The sequence below is a fragment of the Schistocerca piceifrons genome, chromosome 7 (genome assembly GCF_021461385.2).
Source record: "Schistocerca piceifrons isolate TAMUIC-IGC-003096 chromosome 7, iqSchPice1.1, whole genome shotgun sequence".
Lineage (NCBI taxonomy): Eukaryota > Metazoa > Arthropoda > Insecta > Orthoptera > Acrididae > Schistocerca > Schistocerca piceifrons.
In genome coordinates, this window is record NC_060144.1 from 267,367,039 (window position 1) to 267,381,751 (window position 14,713).

Here is a 14,713-nt window from a genome sequence, read left to right on the forward strand (position 1 = left end):
TGATGGGCGTTAATGGGGCTGCCGCCGCCGCATTACCATACGGCCGCTTCCTCCTCAGGCTCGGCGCACGCCGGCAGCGCCGGCCCTGACGGCTCGCGCAGCCAAGCACCCTCGTGTGCCCCAGTCTTACCTGCGCCCTCTCGTCTGCATGCACGGCCTCGTGTTAGCCAACCACGATCTCTTTGTCTCTCACTTCCTTTTACTGAAACAAAAGGCAGCTTACAGCTGTGAGAAAATACGCCGTCCAATTAATTTGACTACCAGTTATATTAGACGGCAAAGTACAATAACCACTCACATATGGCAGGTGGCAGCACCTGCATTGGAGGGTATATTAAGCGTGTCTGGGGGACGCGACAAACAAAGCAGTCGTTGTCGTAATGCGGCAACGGAGCGATTTGCCTGACGTACCAAAGGACATGACCCTTTCGGCCCAAGAGTGGAAGCATTGGAACGGAACTTGTTGTACCGTTCCAATGTTTTATTAAATTGCTAGCACGCAGAAATTATTAGCAAGAGTTTCCTCTCTTGCAGGTAATACCTCAGCTGGTGTCCAAAAGGGGAGAATGGACTAAATAGGGTTATTTATTGAATTTTTTTCTGTTGTGTACCACGTTCCCCATTTTCCTTTCCTTTGTGCGGCCTGGACGGTATAAATGAGTGAGTGAGTGTGTGAACTAGCAGAAAGCTTTAGGCACAGATTGTAACACTGCACGAATGGTCGTTCTGGGGTGGGGTAGTACCAACCCCCCAAGCGTGAAGAAGTTTAGCAGAGACCAAGTTTGCAGGTCAGGGCAAAGATGACACGTAGGCGCGCGAATTGGCTCTGTCAGGTTGGCGCGCCACCCCCACCACATTTGTAAGCGGAACGGTTAGGCGAATTCGGTTGGAAGAGCACTTGATATTGTGTCGTGGTGCTGGACAGACATGGAGACGCAGCTCTCGTTTTGGTAATGTTAACCTAGGTATTAGATTGTCTGAAATCTGCTCTGTAATGAAGTCCAGATGTTGAAATCAGGTGCAAAATTACCACTGAACCCCACAATCGAACATTTTCTTAATTTACTCGAATTTCAGTAGACCTTGCGTTAGTGCCTTGTTCAGGCAACGCACCATGTGCCTTAAGCTCACGGTCACGTTATTGCTCTGTGCTTAACGGAAATTCTCTCATTCAATGTATTTTAATCTGCTCTTCCATTTACAGTAATATTTTGCGTGTTTTTTATTTATTTTCCATGTGTTTTCTTTTTGAACTTGCTTTCGCGCCATGTGGTCGGTTGGAGCAACCGCCGCATTTATAAACTGTAGTTTCGGTCTGAAAATATATCGTACAAGATGAATAATCGTACGATAGTGAGCGAGTATAAAATAGGGAAGGAATAATCGTGTGTGTCCATAATTTTCTGGGTTCCTGTTAGCTGCTGAAACTTCGCCATGTGGGTTGAACAGCATTGAAGTGATGTTTCTTGTGCACCCCTTAACGATTTGATTTGTAGGCGGTGTTGTGCGTTAAGTAAAATACTCGTGCCACTAGGAAAAGTATCGGATTTTAATGCCCACTGATTTGATAAATATTTGCGAAATACTCTTCCACCCTGACCTAGTTTTGCTTGTATTGTCTTTGCGGAACTTGTTCGGAGTAATGTATAGTAACTGAATATAATAACCGTGGGTTTATGTATAATTGTGCGGTTGTATAGAATTACAATGAAGCCAGGTCTGCGCTCCTCTGTCCCATTCCATAATTACGTGGCGAAACTGAACCATGTTAACTAGAGACCGGTTTTTATGATGTACATTGCAAGAGAAACACTACTAGTTGTTGAAACACCATCGGTACTGAATAAATGTCAATTAATCTCTACCCTCGACTGATTATTTACTCCTTCCATCATAAAGAATAGGTGGCAGTCAGTACCACAGTCGAACTCTGCGTCATGAAAGCAAACAAAAGCTATATAATGCCTATTAAGTCCTGTATAGGTCCCTTCTGTAGTGGTTCAAAAATGCGTTATCCGTTGCGTTCAAATTTCTACCGGTTCGTTAAAACCTTCCGCTAGAAATTATTAATACTCAGCAATAACTCGCATGGGCTAGTAATTTCGTGGACCACACGAATTTAAGAAACCATTTACTACAGACGGTAGATTGCAGGAGCGTTAGGACATGTCAAAGCGACGGTAATCTACCTTCTTAGGTGGACTTATACCACCACCAGTACTGGAAGGCTACGTTGCAGCATTTCCGCTGTGGCTAAGTTTATAAACTGTTCCCGTGCCGCTGTGGCTAAATTATAACGTGCATGGCCAAATGGCGCTATCCAAAACCGGCGCCCATTAAACCGTTGACCATATATGTCAGAGGCGAAAGACAGCTGTAGGGATGGGTATGGACGAATAGACATGCAACTGCTGAGCAATAGAACGCCCATATGAGCCAAGGCCCTAACGACTGTGAGTCCTCAAAGACCGTGCAGCGGACTTCGCAGCGCACTGTGCTCTGCAGCAGGTGCCTGATTCATCCACCTTTGTTGACTGTTGTTCATCGGCAAATAAGGCTGAGGTTTGCAAGTCAATACCACGACTGGACGTCCATTGATTAGCGACAATTTGCCTTTTCACCTATATCACCTTTATGCTCCATCAGCGTTTGACAATCAAGAAATTGTTCAAATGTGTGTGAAATCTTATGGGACTTAACTGCTAAGGTCATGAGTCACTAAGCTTACACACTACTTAACCTAAATTATCCAAAGGACAAACACACACACCCACGCCCGAGGGAGGACTCGAACCTCCGCTGGGACCAGCCGCACAGTCCATGACTGCACTTTCAACAATCCTCTGAAGGTTCCAGGGCCGAAAAGGGGCATTGTGGTAAGAGTAATGTTATCGTTGAATTCCAGGGAAGATCTCATCATTGTGTAAGGCACAATGGGTCAAGAATAGAATGCATCTATGCTTGGGGACCGCGTCTACCCGTGCACACCCTTTGCGTTCCATTAACACTATGGCATCTACCAGCAATACAAAGCAACGTACCAAACAAATCCCAGAGTACATGCATAGTCCAGAGAGCACCTGGATGAGTTTTCCTTACTCCCCTGGTCAACAAACTGTTGAGTCAGATTTATGTCAAAAGCCAGAGTAACCATGGTCCTGAGAGCACCTGGATGAGTTTACCTTACTCCCCTCGTCAGCCAACTGTTGAATCAGATTTACGTCTACACCTGTCAATAGCCAGAGTAACCATCTTTTGATGCGCGGACCGTTGACAGACCTGCAGGAAAAGAGTCAATGATATTCTTGAACGTACCTACAGAGATGTGGAGCAATACCGACTCCATTGCCGTAGCCATTTGTACTAGGTTTCTCTGCTGAGAAACACGGCCAGAACAACCCAATCGAATTGGCCCCGTGATCCCATTAATTCTCAGCTGGGTTTGAATCCGGACAGTTAGGTGACCCGGGGAGTACGGTAAATTCATCCCGGCACTCTTCGACACACGTACGTACATTGCGAGCTGTGTGATATATTGCATTGTCCTACTGGTAGATAACATCCTCGCAAAGAAAAACACACTGTAAACGGAAGTGGACATCATCGCCAAGGATACATGCATACTAGTGTTGATTCTTTGTGCCTTCTAGAACAACTAAATTACCCATGAAATGCCACGAAACCATTCTCCAGGTTATAATGCTCTCTTTTTTGGCCAGAACTCTTCCGAGGAATGTTGCAGGGCCGTACACGCCTAGGGCCGCCTCCTCATTGGAGCATAAAACGCGATTCTTCAGAAAAAGTAAGCTGTCAGCATTCGTTGAAGGTCCAGTGGAGGACTGACGCGCCGATGCCTGCCTCTCTCGCAGATGAACTGCAGTCACCATACGTGCACGAACCGCGCACCTGCTGTCGAGACCACACATAGAAACATTCGCCGAATGTTCGTTGAGGCAACACTGCTGTTAGGCAATTGGTCCATCTGGGTGATCAGTTGCTCAACAGTTGCACGTTGTCTTCTATAGGTGGTGGAGCACGAGAGTTGCCTTGGCTCCAATTTTGGATAGCGCCATTTTTCCATGCAAGGTATACTTTAACCACGACAGCAAGCAAACAGTTAACAAAATTAGTAATTTCGGAAATGATTCCGCCCTCAGCACGAGCGCCAATAATCACGCCCCTTAGGACGTCAGATAAACAGTTCCATTTCCGTGTTATCAAGACGGCTGCCCTCTTAACCGCGACCCCCGCCCCCGCCAATCCCCTCCCCCCCCGCCCCCCGACACCCTTTATACGCCGTACACTGTAAGTAATGCTACTTGCCGTCCGTGAGTGGTTACTGCACTTTGGCATCGAACAGAGGTGGAGGTCACATTAAAGTGACAGGATCGTGTAATTTAGCTTTCGCTATTTGGAGGGCACCCATGACTACCGAGTGATCGTAGGACAATTAAACATTCTGGAAACATTTGTAAGGACATGCGGGAGAGAAACAACGAATAAACCAGTTAAAGAAACACATTTTATTCTCCACACGGTAGGGTAAGTTCTATTAATTGCGTACCAAGTTTCCGTTTCAGGTTACAATCGTTGCTCATTTTGATGACGAACATCTGCCTCCACAACAGCGTGGGGCGGCACTAGGGATCGCTCTACGGCTGCCCTAAACAACGGTGGACCATGAAATGTTCAGATGTCGTGACACAACTAGTACGCCGTTTCAAGATCGGTCATTGCGTCCAGCATTCTCTTGCATGGCAATAGTAACTTCTTCTACAATTTGAGACGCAATTGGCCGTTGGCCTCTCCCAGACGCAATTCCATAATGGCCAGTTAAATTAAACTTCCAAGTCATATTCTTCAACCCCACTGCGAGAAGAGAGTCCCTCAAATGGTTCAAATGGCTCTGAGCACTATGGGACTTAACATCTTAGGTCATCAGTCCCCTAGAACTTAGAACTACTTAAACCTAACTAACCTAAGGACATCACACAACACCCAGCCATCACGAGGCAGAGAAAATCCCTGACCCCGCCGGGAATCGAACCCGGGAACGCGGGCGTGGGAAGCGAGAACGCTACCGCACGACCACGAGATGCGGGCAGAGAGTCCCTCAGTATACCTTTAAAATGTCGATACACGTGAAGAGTTGCAACACTGTTGCTATTGCTTTGATAAAACACTTTTACGAATAAATCACTGCTCACTTTTCCCAGACCCGGGTTGACCTGTCTGTAACTGTAAGACACAATGTTGCTCGGGGATCCAATCCTACGTCGCCGTACCACTTCCGTCACCTAACGGCAGGTCATGACAGTAACACCAGTAAGAACACAAGTCCTGCAGAGCACAGTCTGAACATCCTTCCTATAAAGCTGGGTACCCACACGATAAATAAATTTCCCTCAACACTGGCTCAAGTACATAAGGTTTAATTAGAGCCAGCCTGTACATAAAATACCGCCTACGAAGAGTTGACTGAAATATTTAGAGGTGATAATCTAATTGTGGACCAAAGTGTAATAAAAAAGCCCCAAAATCTTAGATCAAATTCACATAAAACAGCTCAAAACGTGGAGGTCACTCAAGAAAGCGAAGTAAGGAAAGAATGAATTGTATAAACCAGATAGAAGTTCCCAGAATAAACTTTCATTCTACACCGGTGTGACCTGACTTGAAACTTATTGACGGATTAAAACTGTGTGGCCGATTTGGACTCCAACCTCTTCCTTTGGAAGATAGATTTACTGGCGTAGTTAATGCTCTGATAGTGACAGCCGAGTCGTGCTTGCATAGCTCAGTCGATGCCGGCACGGTAGCTCTGCGTGTACGGTCAGAATATTAGCTGTCTTCTGTAATAAAAACGATGAATGTGAAGAAGTGTCAAGGGACGTCCACCCCGAAGAAATGCAACGAACAAAACGAGATCAGCAAAGCAAGTCCGTAGAGCACTTGCCCACGAAAAGGGAGGGTCCCAGGTTCGCTTCTTGATGGCACACACAGTTTCTGAACAAGCAGGAAGTTTGAAGAAAAAGTACACATTTATTGTTTAACTGCGCATTACTATGTTGCTTCCATTATTTTGCAAGTATTACGGGCTTCTTTTCTTCTCAAATTCCACATCCCAGGGTATCAGACTTTCACGAATCTCAGACGTCTATTGGCAGTCCATTTTTTCTCTCATTTCGTGTCAATTTTCTTTCGAGAAATATGAGTTGATAGCGGTCAAACTGCGGGCGACCTCAAAAACTTTCTCCCTACTATCGTACAAAATAACTTCTTCTCGAATGGACGTAGTAGTCTAAAAATCCGAAGATGTACTACAATCAGATAATGCTGAATACGCCACGCTTTACAACATAATGTCGGCGAGGCAGTCGCAGCTCTCGAAAGCCTTGTCGCCTGTGGCACATGCACCGCAGTCCTGTGTCCGCGGATAAACCCTAAAAATTCGTCGATATGCCCCATACACGAAGGAACCCGGCCTCCGGAAAGATCTGTAAGCTAGATCCGACGGGAGAGACAACACGTTAGTGGGGAACTATAGGCATGAGTTGGGCGGGCTGGATATGTGAAAGAATCGTCGTAATTAGGCCGAGGTTCTGGCCCATCACATACGTTCTCTCACATCTCATGTTTGGCCAGCTACTCTCAGGTGCTTACTCAAGGCCTTGTAATTTTCTAGTCACCCGTGTATACAACACACGACTGCCGTTTAAATATACAACTCTCGTCGATGTCGATTCGAACGGAAACAACGTTCATTCTCGGCAACTATGGCAAAAATTTTTATTGTAATTAATACGATTTTCAGAAGACGTAGCCCGAATGGCCGGTTGTAAGGCATGGCTGGCGAAAGTATGCACAGTAGAGATCAGGAATAAGCTCCATATACTCGCCTTAGGCTTGCCAGCGGGTGCTGTGACGTCATCTCCGAACTCGCCATCTCCGTGTGCCCGTAGTCTCGACTCGTGACTTTCCGCCGCTGCCTTCTGGTGACCCTAGCTTGTCGTGGGGATCAAGGGGACTCGAGTCGCTCTAAAGGAGAGCGGAAAAAACGAGTTCGCAGGTATAACCCCGTACCCACAGCATTCCCGCTACATTCGCAACCGTTCTAAAAGATATTTTCGCCATTAAACAGTAAATTATATTCATTAATTTCACAAAATCATAATTTAAAGTGTATAACCATTCTTCAGTGCACGTAGAAATATCACAAAATGTCTGACCTACATCAATAACAGAAGCAACATTGGGGATGACAGTTTTTATATACCAACATAATGACTAATCGTTAGCAGTGACTATCGTTCTGTTTATGCCTACATTTAAGTAGATATAACTGCTGTAAATTTATTTTAATATTTAGTATCTACTCAGAAATATCTAGGAATTAAGTTGACATACACATATTTTCGGGACGTTAGCGGGTTGGCAACGACAGTACCAGAAAACATGACATGTAGATGAAATGCAATCACTAAAAGGAAATTAGTTATTAAAATAAATTAATGATAACCTACACAACTCGCTGTTAGTTCGTAAACTCAAGTTGTTATGACCAAATGAATACAAAAGTAATTCGGTTTTTATCACAGTGGTGTAACACTGACATCATTCTGGGCCTAGTCTTCATTTTAAACAGCACATATTTTTCTCATTTGGGAGGTCGAACAAACGAATATGCAACCATTTTGTTTGCATTTGATGAAATTCGTATGTTTTTCGTCTGAAGCGTGGACTGTGGATTGGAACTTATTCCAGATATCACTCTTCCTCTAATGGAACATATCTGCAATTGTATAAATTGCATCAACTACTTTTCGTCTTACCCACTCCACAGTCTAAAGAAACGTAGCGTCGCTATGGGCCATGTGATCTCAACAGCCCGTCATTTCGCCTTTTTAGTGCTGCTTTACAGCAGTAAGATCTTGTACCCTTCTTCTTTTGAAACAATAAGTCGCGACTAACTTTACACTCCTGCAAGTTTCACTAACAGAGAACGAGTCGACGAGCATGACGCGACCCCAGCGCCAAAGTTCTCAGAGTCAACATACTCACAGAACTACAGTGGAAACGAAGGAAGCCCGTTAGAACTGATGTGACAGCAGCATCTTGTCATGCGAAGTATGCAACCCTCGATATTAGACTCGAACTTGCCCCATTTCGGATCCCTAATTTGCAATATACGGGGACTGCCCAGAAAGTAATGCAGCGCATTCTTTTCTCAGCCGAAAACAATGCTACGAATTCGAATCGTTACGTATGTATTAATTGAAGTCTCCTGAATGAGCGCGCCAAGTTTTCGTCACTTCCGACAGACAGCGTAGCTGCAGGACAGATTCAAAATGGCGTGTGTAGGTGACGTACGTTACAAGCAACGTGCCGCCATTGAATTTATCACTGCATAGAAAGAAACTGCCGAGTATGTTCACAAACGCTTGTGCAAAGTGTATGGACCACCTGGTGTCGACAGAAGTACGTTAGTAGCTGGGCATGGAGGGTGAGGTCATCAGAAGGCGGTTCGCCGGAGCTCCATTATTTGCAGCGGTCGGGGAGACCATCCACGGCTGTCAACCCCTGACATGTTGGAGCGAGCTGATGTCATTCGCGAGGACAGACGCCTTACAACTCGGCAGTTGGCGCTGCATCTGTCAGTCAGCAAAGGAAGTTCACACAGTGAACCACTGGCTCCGCCACCGGGACAAGAATTGGTACCGACAGGGCATGCACGCCCTTGTTTCGAAGGAAGGTCATAGAACGGGATTGAGATTACGTGGAAAAATAGAGTATGTAGATAATACACCATTCTTTCGTGTGTGGAATTCTCATTATGTTCAATGAAGAACTGTTGAAGACAAAAATGCGGTGCATCACTTTCTGAGCTACCCTCATAGGTAGCAAAGAACATGCCTTCAGAATAAACAAATTAAGGTGAAGGTGATGAAGAATAGTAGAAGGAAGAACTAGACAGTAGTAGAAAAACGGAGATTTCTCAAGTGCAGCATTGACGAAGCAAGGGATGTATGACAAGTATATTGGCATGGACTCAGAGAGGTTCCTCCAATAACGCGGATATTGATATGAAAATAAAGTTCGCTAAAGAGCATAGCTGGCCAACAGGGATAAATGGATGTAACATGTGGACTGTACGAAGTATGAAGAAAAAAAAATAACTGGTCGATTCTAAAATATGCTGTCGAAGGAAGTTAAAAACTAAGTAGAGATGCTTAACAATGCCTAGTACTCTTCTTCTTTTTAAATTATGCTGGTAACTACAATGCTTTGAAAAGTCCAGCCTTCATTCTGCCACTCCTTTCAAAAGTTATGGATAACTTCTTGTTACTATTACTTCCGTAGCTACTTCAACAACAATTATCATGTTTTCTTGCGTTACATCTCTAACAGTAGAGCCTATTTGAAGGACGTACTTGTTAACTTTAGGAGGCTGACTTACGAGCCTCTTTGCGTCTCAAACATAAATCCTGCACCTCTGTTTGGACCGTAACACACAGAGGAATCCACTATTTACAGAATACGTTATATTTGCATCTGCTAGTCCCTTTTACATGTGACGAATTGAAAAAAGAAAAGTCAGCATTATGTTTAAGTTACTTATACACCTACTCTAAATCATATGTTCGTCCTAGGTGTTTTACTTTCTTTAATGAAGCACCACGTTTTCCACATTGTTTGCTACTTCCATTGTACTCCGAAGTAACTGTTAATAGTTAAATAATATCATATACTGCCAGTATTCTGCTTCTGTTACTGGTCTTTAATTCCACGAAGCTTTCGCTTCATCTAAAAATGCTGTAAACGTAAGTTTGCTTTTCTTCACGTATTTCGTAAGATGTGTCATGGGGTCACAATCGACTCGCGTGTTCCTACATTTCTCCATAACTAAACTAATCTTCCCTGAGGTCGATTTGTAGCAGTGCTTGCATCTTTTGTAATGAGTTCGTGCGCCTTTCGGAATTCTTGATGCCTGAGGTTATTTCACCGGCATCATACACTACTGGCCATTGAAATTGCTATACCAAGAAGAATGCAAATGACAAACGGGTATTCATTGGACAAATGTATTATACTAGAACTGAAATGTGATTACATTTTCACGCAGTTTGGGTGTACAGAGCCTGAGAAGTCAGTACCCAGGACAACCACCTCTGCCCGTAATAACGGCCTTGATACGCCTGGGCATTGAGTCAAACGGAGCTTGGATGGCGTGTACAGGTATAGCTGCCAATGCAGCTTCAATAGAAGAGCACAGTTCATCAAGAGTAGTGACTGACGTATTGCGACGAGCCAGTTGCTTGGCCACCATTGACCAGACGTTTTCAATTGGTGAGAGATCTGGAGAACGTGCTGGCCAGGGCAGCAGTCGAACAATTTCTGTATCCAGAAAGGCCGATAGAGGACCTGCAACATGCTGTCGTGCATTATTTTGATGAAATGTAGGGTTTCGCAGGGATCGAATGAAGGGTAGAGCCACGGGTCGCAACACATCTGAAATGTAACGTCCACTGTTCAAAGTGCCGTCAATGCGAACAAGACGTGACCGAGACGTGTAACCAATGGCACACCATACCATCACGCCGGGTGATACGCCAGTATGACGATGACGAATACACGCCTCCAATTTGCGTTCACCGCGATGTCGCCAAACACGGATCCGACCATCTTGATGCTGTAAACAGAACCTGGAGTCATCCGAAACAATGACGTTTTGCCATTGGTGCACCCAGGTTCGTCGTTGAGTACACCATCGCGAGCGCTCCTGTTTGAGATGCGGCGTCAAGGGTAACCGCAGCCATGGTCTCCGAGCTGATAGTCCATGCTGCTGCAAACGTCGTCGAACTGTTCGTACAGATGGTTGTTGTCTTGCAAACGTCCCATCTGTTCACTCAGGGATCAAGAGGTGGCTGCACGATCCGTTACAGCCATGCGGATAGGATGCCTGTCATCTCGACTGCGAGGCCGTTGGGATCCAGCATGACGTTCCGTATTACCCTCCTGAACCTATCGTTTCCATATTCTGCTAACAGTCATCGGATCTCGACTAACGCGAGCAGCAATGGCGCGATACGATAAACCGCAATCGTTATAGGCTACAATCCGACCTTTATCAAAATCGGAAACGTGATGGTACGCATTTCTCCTCCTTACACGAGGCATCACAACAACGTTTCACCAGGCAACGCCGGCCAACTGCTGTTTGTGTATGAGAAATCGGTTGGAAACTTTCCTCATGTCAGCATGTTGTAGGTGTCGCCACCGGCGCCAGCCTTGTGTGTTTGTTCTGAAAAGCTAATCTTTTGCATAGCATAGCATCTTGTTCCTGTTGCATAAATTTTGCGTCTGTAGCACGCCATCTTCGTGGCGTAGCAATTTTAATGGCCAGCAGTGTATATTTCGCACATCAGATGAAATAACTATGTCCTACTTGGCTCTCCCAGGGATTCAACAGTTCTGAAGAGCATGTCGTCTACTATAGAGGACTCGTTTCGCTTAGATTTTACATTTCTCTGTCAAACTTTGTCATAATATCTCCCTTCTTATCTTCATCTACCTTCTCTTTTCCATCTTTGTACTTTCTTGAATTTTCCTTACATAGTCCTCTGTGACTCCATCCACTGTTGAGCTTTCGCTTCTTTGATTAGTACTGGTTGCCATACGAGCTCTTGATACTGATATAGCTGTTCCTTTTTCCTACAAACGTCTCATAAATTTTCCTATGGGCAGCAAATATCTCTTCCCCTAGTCTTGCATACTTATACAGATTTTCTAGCCTAGCATTTACCCATAGCATCTTAGCCATTCTGCACTTCCTGTCAATGATATATTCTAGACAAGTGTGTTCTCTCTTGCCTCTCTCATCTGCCGAATTTTTTATATTTTTGGTTTTGCGAATTAAATTCAGTACTTCGTGAGTTATCGAAGGATTTTTTGTGCGGCTTTCTGCCCATTTCATTCTACGCTGCTTTAACTATTGGCTCTCTCAATGTTTCTTCCCCATATTCCCATAAATTTTTGGTTGTTCTCATTTTGAACCTCTAAACGTTTCCTGGTGCGCTGAATTTAACCAGGTCCCATCTTCTTAATTCTCTATGATCCAGCAATTTTAATCTGTGTAGTAAGCATTTCTCGTATTAATGGTTCTGCTGGTGTTGAGATTTTCCAGTTTGGTTACCTTGCTCAGGCTCGAGCGTCTTCTGATTTTGAACCATCCGTTTACATCATTTGTGGAGATATGAATAGTACTGAATAGTATGTCAGAACTTGCCCTCTCGGACAACTGTCGGGTACTGACCCATGAGGGTAGCCGCAGGTGTTGAGAGTAATGGCGGATGGTGCGCACCTGCGCCGCTGTTGCTGCTCGACCGCCGCCGCTACATGAACTGTGGCAGTTAATTGCCGTCGACGGTCGATACCGAAGGGATTGTTCGGCCTTAATGCATGTCGTGCAGCCGCTCTGTGTGGGCATATTGGCCTTAACACGGCTGACGCTTCAAGTGTTGTCCAGTGGCAGTGCGATCAGGGACACGGACAAACTGTGTTTTCGCAACCAAATACTAGCGAAAGAGTGCCTCATGTATAATTAAAGATAAATCTCTGTGTATTTTCGCTTTAAGGTGTTGTGTCCGTCTTTGCTTGTAAGTAAATTTGTCTTTGTCTAGGTTTTGGCTCCAACCATCTCTCTCTCTCTCTCTCTCTCTCTCTGTCACTCACTCACTACACTCACTATCCCACTCACAAACACACACACACACACACACACACACACACACACACACACATATATATACACTGAGAGAGAGGGGGAGAGAGAGGGAGATGTACCTCTCAAAGGTTTTACAGATGCTTAAGGCCAAAATAAGATTCAAAAATAACGCCCAGAACATACTTAACTCCTAGCCATTTCTTTTCCCGTCATAGCGAGACAGTGTAAGTGTAAAGCGTAGTTTTCACCGTGAGGACAGCGCGGAAACCTGGAGAAATAAGTGCAAACATTTTGCTTACCCGGTCAGAAACACAAGTTCTTTCACATAATGTGAACGACAACGGTGTAACATTTTCAGTCGTAGTTTTCGATACATTAAGTTCTCCATGATAGCAGATGACAAATTATAAAAGGAAAACATGTATAAATAAAAGTACACAAAACTACAGAAACGGCAGATTGTGTTAAAAAGTTACAATGAAATAATTTCCTGTTGTTAAATTTGTGAATACTTTACTTGCACACTGATTTCTTATATGTACAAGCAGCGAAAAGCAACTTTCCTCTTATATGACTCAAAGAAAATAAAAAATCCTATAATTGCCGTCACTGTCAGGGCTGAAGCAGCCGTTCTTTAAATATAGTGTTGCAGTCTTCTTTTGGAAAACATTTTATTTGCCAAGTCCGCAAGGAAGTATACGATTACTAGTTTCGATCATTTCAATGCCCCTCTTCAGGTCTGAAACTATACAGGACGCTACTGGCCAATATTCCGAGGATAAAGAATAGACAAAATTAATTGTTCAATAATAGTTGTATGGATACAAATCACATAACAGAAAGCAACATCTACATCGAATTTTAAAGCGAGGAGCTTTGTCGCATTCATGTCTACAGTTTCAAACTGTAAGAGGAAATCGATTACAATATCCAGAAATAATCCAAAGTAATCGGTAAAAAGCAGTAGCCATCTTTTCTGTCGACAATATCAGAAGAAGCTATCTAGCTGACTGCAATAGGCAGACAGACCGATGATGTGTGTACGGACTTCTGTTCACTGAAGCTGCCACCAGTTGGCAGTTCAGTTAATTTACAACACTTTTACAAATTGAAACTACAAAAATAAATAAAATGCGCAGTAGTTTAAAGATAGATGTGGAACAGATGACAATGTTCTGTACATAAAAATATCTCAGCTGCACAGATAGTCGGCGACTGTGTATGGTGACTCCACTGATTTTGCCGTAACTTCAGCGACGTATATCGGGGTAAAGGGAAGAAAGAATTGTATTTATCCAAAGCGTAACCTGACCAAAAAAAAAAATTATTCTGTATCTGTATCTCCTATTTTGTCCACTGGTACAATCAGTGTTGATCCACATTATAATGACCTCCTGCGTAATAGAACGCTGGTTGACGTTTGGAACGCTATACCGATTATAGTCCACATGGGTTCGTTAAGTTTCCGGACGTACGTGGTATCAGAGGTATAGCTCAGGTCACGCAATTAAACTGTATTACCGGCCGATAGATAGTGGTTATGGAACTGACAACTGTTATCACCCCTAAGTATTCCGTTGGTTCAGACCAGGTAAATTTTGTGGTCAACACATTGGCGCGAATTCACTATCATGCTCATCAAGCCACTATCAACGATTCTGGCCTTGCAGCACTGACGGGGACGACATCTAGCATGAAGGAACGGAGGTGCTCAACAGTAATGTTCATGCATTTAACAGCCGTCATGGTGCTTACGATCCGTACCACAGGTCCATTGAAGTCCAGGTACATCTACCCACAGCAAAATACTGTCTACCGGCCTATGTCCGTTATGCGGTGCACGTTTAGGACAGTCGTTCGCCAGGATGACAGGTAACTGGACACGTCCATCGACTTGGGGGGAATAAAAAAAGTAATTCGTCCTAGCAAGGAAAACGATCCAGTCTAAATGATCCTGTGCCCACTGCAATGGGGATCGTTTGCTTGTTT